This window comes from Salvia hispanica, chromosome 3 (assembly GCF_029641045.1).
Source record: "Salvia hispanica isolate PSC_SH4W2 chromosome 3, Shi_PSC_v1, whole genome shotgun sequence".
Lineage (NCBI taxonomy): Eukaryota > Viridiplantae > Streptophyta > Magnoliopsida > Lamiales > Lamiaceae > Salvia > Salvia hispanica.
The window spans coordinates 48168201-48174277 of record NC_142694.1 but is presented as its reverse complement, the minus strand read 5'-3'; positions in this window follow the sequence as shown (position 1 = coordinate 48174277).

Below are 6077 nucleotides of genomic sequence, written 5' to 3'. Positions count from 1 at the left end.
GAACCCTAGTTTTGCTGTTGATACTTAGAAAATTGCTGATTTTGTTTAGGCACAGGTACATGTGGACGTAACTCAGCAGCAGACCGAGGTGAAGATGCCTTGAAGCAATCTTCATCAGCGCATCAATTGAATCGATTGGTCTTTGGAAATATGGCGTTCAATGTCCAGCACCAGAGCAGGAACCTCACCGCGGTAATCTACCCAATCTTCTGAATTATGCATTATATTTGCATTCAACAGCCTGGTCATCTCATCTTCCACCTCAAGATCACAAACTGATATCCTGCACAGACGGTCCATCTCCAAATGACATGAAACATGTCTGGATTGATCAGGTGGTGCGAGGAAAAGAGCTTCAAAGTCGTTGAGATGACACTTGAGTCTTTAAGGAGCCCAATGTCAGTAGTATCTTGTTAATGTATCTATAATCAGGATTGAGGCTGCCATTGTAATTCACAGAAGCTCCATCTGTTTTCTTGTTCAAAAAAAAAAAAAAAAAATCCTCGGCAAAGCTCTTGTATCTATATTTGTATCTTTATTGTTTTGTTCGAGGAAAAACAAAAATGTAAGTTTTGGGGAGTTGATACGCTCAAATTTTGCACTGTTTTAAGGCCCTTAATTGGTTTGTTTTCAATGTCTAAATCGCAATTCATGTCTATATTTTACATATTTTATCTATTTTGGTATTTTGACATCTTTTGTGAGAATTGAGCATATTTGAGCCAAAAAGATAGGAAAAAGTCAAAAAGGGAAGTCTGGAGCGTTCAAGCCGTCCAGCGGCCCGCTGCATCATGCGCAACGACCGTTGGACCCTTGCGACCGCTACACCTATAACGGCCCGCTCAGGAGAAAGTTGTGCTAAAAATCTGAAGACGCCAAGCGACCGCTCGAGAAGCTCTCGAAGCCACTAGACTAATTTGCAGCGACCAATACAACACATGCAATGGCTGCTACACAAATGGGCAGAAGCTACGGACAACGCACAGCGACCGCTGGCCAAGGTGCAGCGGTCCGCTGTGAAAATGCGGCGCACGATTTTACCTAGGGGTGAGCATTCGGGTTTCGGTTCAGTTTTTTGCCAAAATCGAACCGAACCAAAAAACTGAATTTTATTGAAAACTAAAACCGAACCGAAACCTAATAACCGAAAAACCGAAATCCGAAAAATCGAAAACCGAATTACAAAAACCGAATAAAACCGAAAAACCAAAATTCTATAAGATTTTTAAAAAACTAAAAAAGCTAAAACCAAAAAAATAGAAAAATTGATTATCATCCATCATCAAGAACAACCAAAAATTGAAATAAAAAAATTTAAATTCCATTATTAACTAATCTAATCAAATGGGTACACATGAACTCATCAACAATAATTTTCCACAATTTCCACAAAATGAGTACACACTAAACAATAAACTAATCAACAAAAATCTTAAATTTCCATAATTTCGAGCTGGAGCTGGAGAGATTTGCATTTAGGGAGATGCCAGATCTGGAGTCGCCTGCGTGGAGGCTGGATAGCGGAGGTGTGAAGCTGAAGGCGAGTGGACAGCTCACGACTGGAGGTTTGGAGGTGGAGAGATTTCTGGAGATGGAGGCAGATTGGAGAAATATGGGAGTGGAGGAAGAAGAGTAAGGAGTGGAGGCGCGGAAGTGGGTGGGGAGTTTATTTTCTAGGGTTTAGTTTAAATATATATACATATATTTAGTATATATATTAATAAAATTCGGTTTTTCGGTTTTTTTTATGTCCGAACCGAACCGAACCGAAAAACTGAAATTTTCAAAATTCTAAAACCGAACCGAACCAAAAAACCGAACAAACTGAACCGAATTTTAAATTTTCGGTTTGGATCGGTTCGGATATTCGGTTTTCGGGTTTTTTGCTCACCCCTAATTTTACCTACATTTTCTCCAGATTTTACCAAAATTAGCCAACGTTTTCCTTATACCCATAGGACTCGAATGTTCCCATATATATACCTCATCAAACCTCTTCACTCAACACACACTCATACCTTAATTTACACACTTTTTGCCTCAAAATTCTAGAGCATGATATTTGAGAGTTCTTCGCTGTGTAAGAGGTTGAAGACGGATTCAAGTGAAGATCAAGGCTACAAGGATTCTACCTTTGGGTTTTATCGCTTTAGTTCTTATGTTTACTTTGCTTTCCATTCATACTATATTTTTAGATTATTCTATCATGTGTAACTAAATTCATAGGATTCTAGGGATGTGTTAGTAACGACTTTGGTTATACAATTCCATTTTTCTATTTAATATCCGTTTTGTTTTTAATTCGTTTCTACCTTAAGTTGTTCCGTAATACTTCATGCTTGAGTGACACATTCGATGAAGATTTAATATAACCTGCTACATAATCGTGAGAGGAGGTTGGCGAGTTAGATACACTTAATAGACACTACAATTAGCTTCCCTTAAAACGACACTGTTAATTGAGAGTGATGACTTTTCAAGGGTCTTAGGAGGTTTTAGGAGTTACGAATCTAGGTTTGACAACCCTAGTGTTAGTAATCTACGCTTGTACCGCATGGGCATAACTAGTGTGACTCGTTCTATCGAAGTATAAAATGTGCTAGGGTATTGTAGTTGGAATTTGTATAACCATAACTGTGAACGCGCATCCCTGGAATTCTCTTATCTCGTATATTTTATCTCTAGTCTTTGTTGCAATTAGCTATTACTGCTTTCAAATTTACTTGTTTTCAAAAAGTTTTCAAAAAAATCTCTGTTTCTCCAAATAGTAAAAGAAGCTTAGTAGAAGGTAGTTAGTCGGTGATATTATTTTCCCGTATTCCGGTACTGACATTTAGCTATACTAGATCTACCCTGTATACTTGCAGGTAGTTTTCAAATGATTACAATGACTCCTATTTATAATGCTAATAATTAACTTAATGAACAAGAAAACAAAGATACAGAAAAGATATGAGAATCCCTAAAATATCTAAACAAAATATAGAATAGGCTCGTATCAGTGTGTGTGTGTGTGTGTGTGTTCAATTAATAATTTTTTTTAAAATTTTAATATATGACTCCCTCCGTCCCAAGGAAGATGATCCCTTACTTGGGCGGCACGAGATTTTATGTAACTTTATTTTTTGTGTTAAGTGAAGAGAGTAAGTAACAAGAGGGAATACAGTATAGATAAATTTGTTTCTATTTTTAGTAATGAGTCATCTTGGTTGTTACAAATTGAAAAAGAAAGTGAGTCATCTTCAGTGGGACAGAGAGAGTATAAAATTATGATGATATTAAATTTAAATATAATATAAAATAATATTTTTATAATTTTGTTCAAATTTAAAATAAGAAGAAAGGAAAATGAAATGGAATGCTATGACCATTCCTTAGCTAAATTGATGGATGGCTATTCCAATATGGAATGGAATGGTGATTCCTAAGAAAAAAACATACCAAATAAAGAAATGGAATGGAGGTAGAAATGTCATTCCATTGCCCATTCCATTTTATCATACCAAATAGGGCCTTAGACTTCTTCCTTTATTACACAGTAAAAATTCGTTATATTAATTTTTTTGGGAACATTGCACTTAAAAGAATTTACAAAATGAAAAAAATGAACTATGAACCAGATTTAAAATTTATAAAATGAAAAAGAAAATGTATGAATCAGATTTAATATGTAGGAATATAATTGGGATCCACAGACAACAAATTAAATGGAGGCGCAATTCTCAACTAACGAAAAACAAAAGACATGGATCAGAGTGACATGGAGTATATACTACTAGTATTTACAATAATTATAATAATATAATTTTCAACACCACCAGCTCGCAATAATTTACCCAACTACTAAACTATTAAGTATTAGCTATAAAATTTACCCAACAATTAAACTATTAACTAAGCAAAGTATGTAATGACCACCGTCCACCATTCTGGATGCAGTTATAAGACGATTAGATAATGTCATATACTAAACTAAATTCTTTTAATAGAAATATACTAGTAATATACTAGATCCCAGGCATATATGACTTATAGTACTACATTTCGGGATAATAACATTTACATTAATAAAATTATGAAACATGTTAGGAGCTTTTCTGCTTTATTGACTATGAAATAAAAATATAGTGTATTTGATAATAAGGAGACCATGCTTGACTTTGATCTATTCTATGTTCTGTATAATTTTTCTACTACTATAAGATATGCTTGTACAAAAATGAATTTGGCGTGAAAACATACCGAGAGGAAAATTGCCAAAACTTGATGAATTGGAAAAATAATCATTTTACTATCTTCACGTCTCCGTCTCCTTGTTTGCTAAAAAATATGGGGATTTGTTTTCGGGAAGTTGTATCGCACTTACTATTAAAATCCCACAAAATGGGGATGACCAAAACTTGCACGGAAACTATTGTCGTTGCATAGTTACATGGAGGCTCACTATAGATATAGAAAGGACCATGATTGAAAAACTAAACTAAATCCATACTCTCGGCTAGACATACTCTACGCAATGACAAGAGTTTGCACTCAATTTGTGAGAGTTAGATGGGGAAGACGGATTGGGGTTTTGGAGAAGCGGGGGGGGGGGGGGGGGGGGGGAGGTTTTGACCGTGAGTTTCGGAGAAAAAAGCATTTGGGAGTGTTGGCTCTTTTAATTTCTTGTTTGGCCCTTTTAACATTGGTGGGTTAGGGAGTATTAAATGGGGCTGCTTTGATGGACCATCATATTGATCTAAGTGTTGGGCTGATGGAGGAGGGAGCTGGCTTGTCTTGGGCCGAAGATATAGGAAGCTCGGGTGGCACCTCGAAATAAATGAAAAAGAAGAGAAGCATGGACTCGAAGAAGGGAGTTTTATGCGGACAAAATTGCAGTCAAAGTGAGGAGAATTCAAATTCAGAAAATTAAACGAATGAGGTGGGCTTTCGAACTAAAGGTTTAGTGTGGGCTTTCGAACTAAATACTTTCAAGAGCTTTAGTTTTAATATATATCTGATTCGAGCATCATTTTATGTGACAGAATTCATTTTAGGTGGGATTGAAATTATTATATTTATTCCAATGATGACGTGAAATATGCGATTAAAGTGAAAGTGATGTTATGTAATATATGTGTTGATTTATTGAGTGATATTGTGATTTGCTGGACTTGTTGATGTGACTTGAGATGATGCTCGACCTTGACAGAAAAATGATTTATGTTTCAAATACGTTTTATGAGAAAAAATGGAGTTTGCAAAGGGTACGTCATGCCATGTTTTTGTTTTGAGAAATGCCTATCTGTTTATTTAGCATCGGAGTTGTCCCTACTAGACCTATTGAAATCAAATTCGGGTCTGGCTAGGGAGTGAGTCCCTACTCAAGCTAGTGTACACCATTGGTCCGGTGATTGAGTTTATGGCCATATTCTCGTTTCACATGTTGTTGAGGTTGTTGATGTTGAGTTTGTTTAGATGATGATGTTGATGATTGCTTAGTAGGGAGTGAGTCCCTACTATTAGTTTAATCGAATTCAGGTCCTAGCAAGGGTGCGTCCCTATATGGACTAGTGTACACAATGAGGACTGTGAGTCATCGAACGCGTTGGCCGGTTTTCATGGTCGTGAGAAGTGGCCACCTTACACGGCACCCTAAAGAACATATATAGCAGTTTCTTAAATAACTTGAGGAGAAACGGTTGTGTTTTGAAATGATGAAAAAATTGATTTGAGGATTGTTTGAGATATTTTTAGTGTCTTGGGCATTTTCAAAGTTAAAACTCCGAGGTCACTCAATGGCGGCATGACAAAACTATTTTTATAAAATTGTTTTGGCATTTGTTCAATGGCATCAAGTACTCAGATCTGCATTTGTTTTCCATATGTGCAGGTTGAGCTGTAACGAGTGCGGTCGGTATTGAGCATAAAGGTGAAGAATGTCTATCAAATGTTCAGAATATGTTGTGCCTTCATGCATATCAGTATTCTACTCTCGAAATGCTTCCGCTGAATGTTGTTTCTTTGAGTTCATGTATTGTTGAGATATTATCCTTTGAGTTGTCAATTGTTGAGATGATACTCTGATATTTATTCGA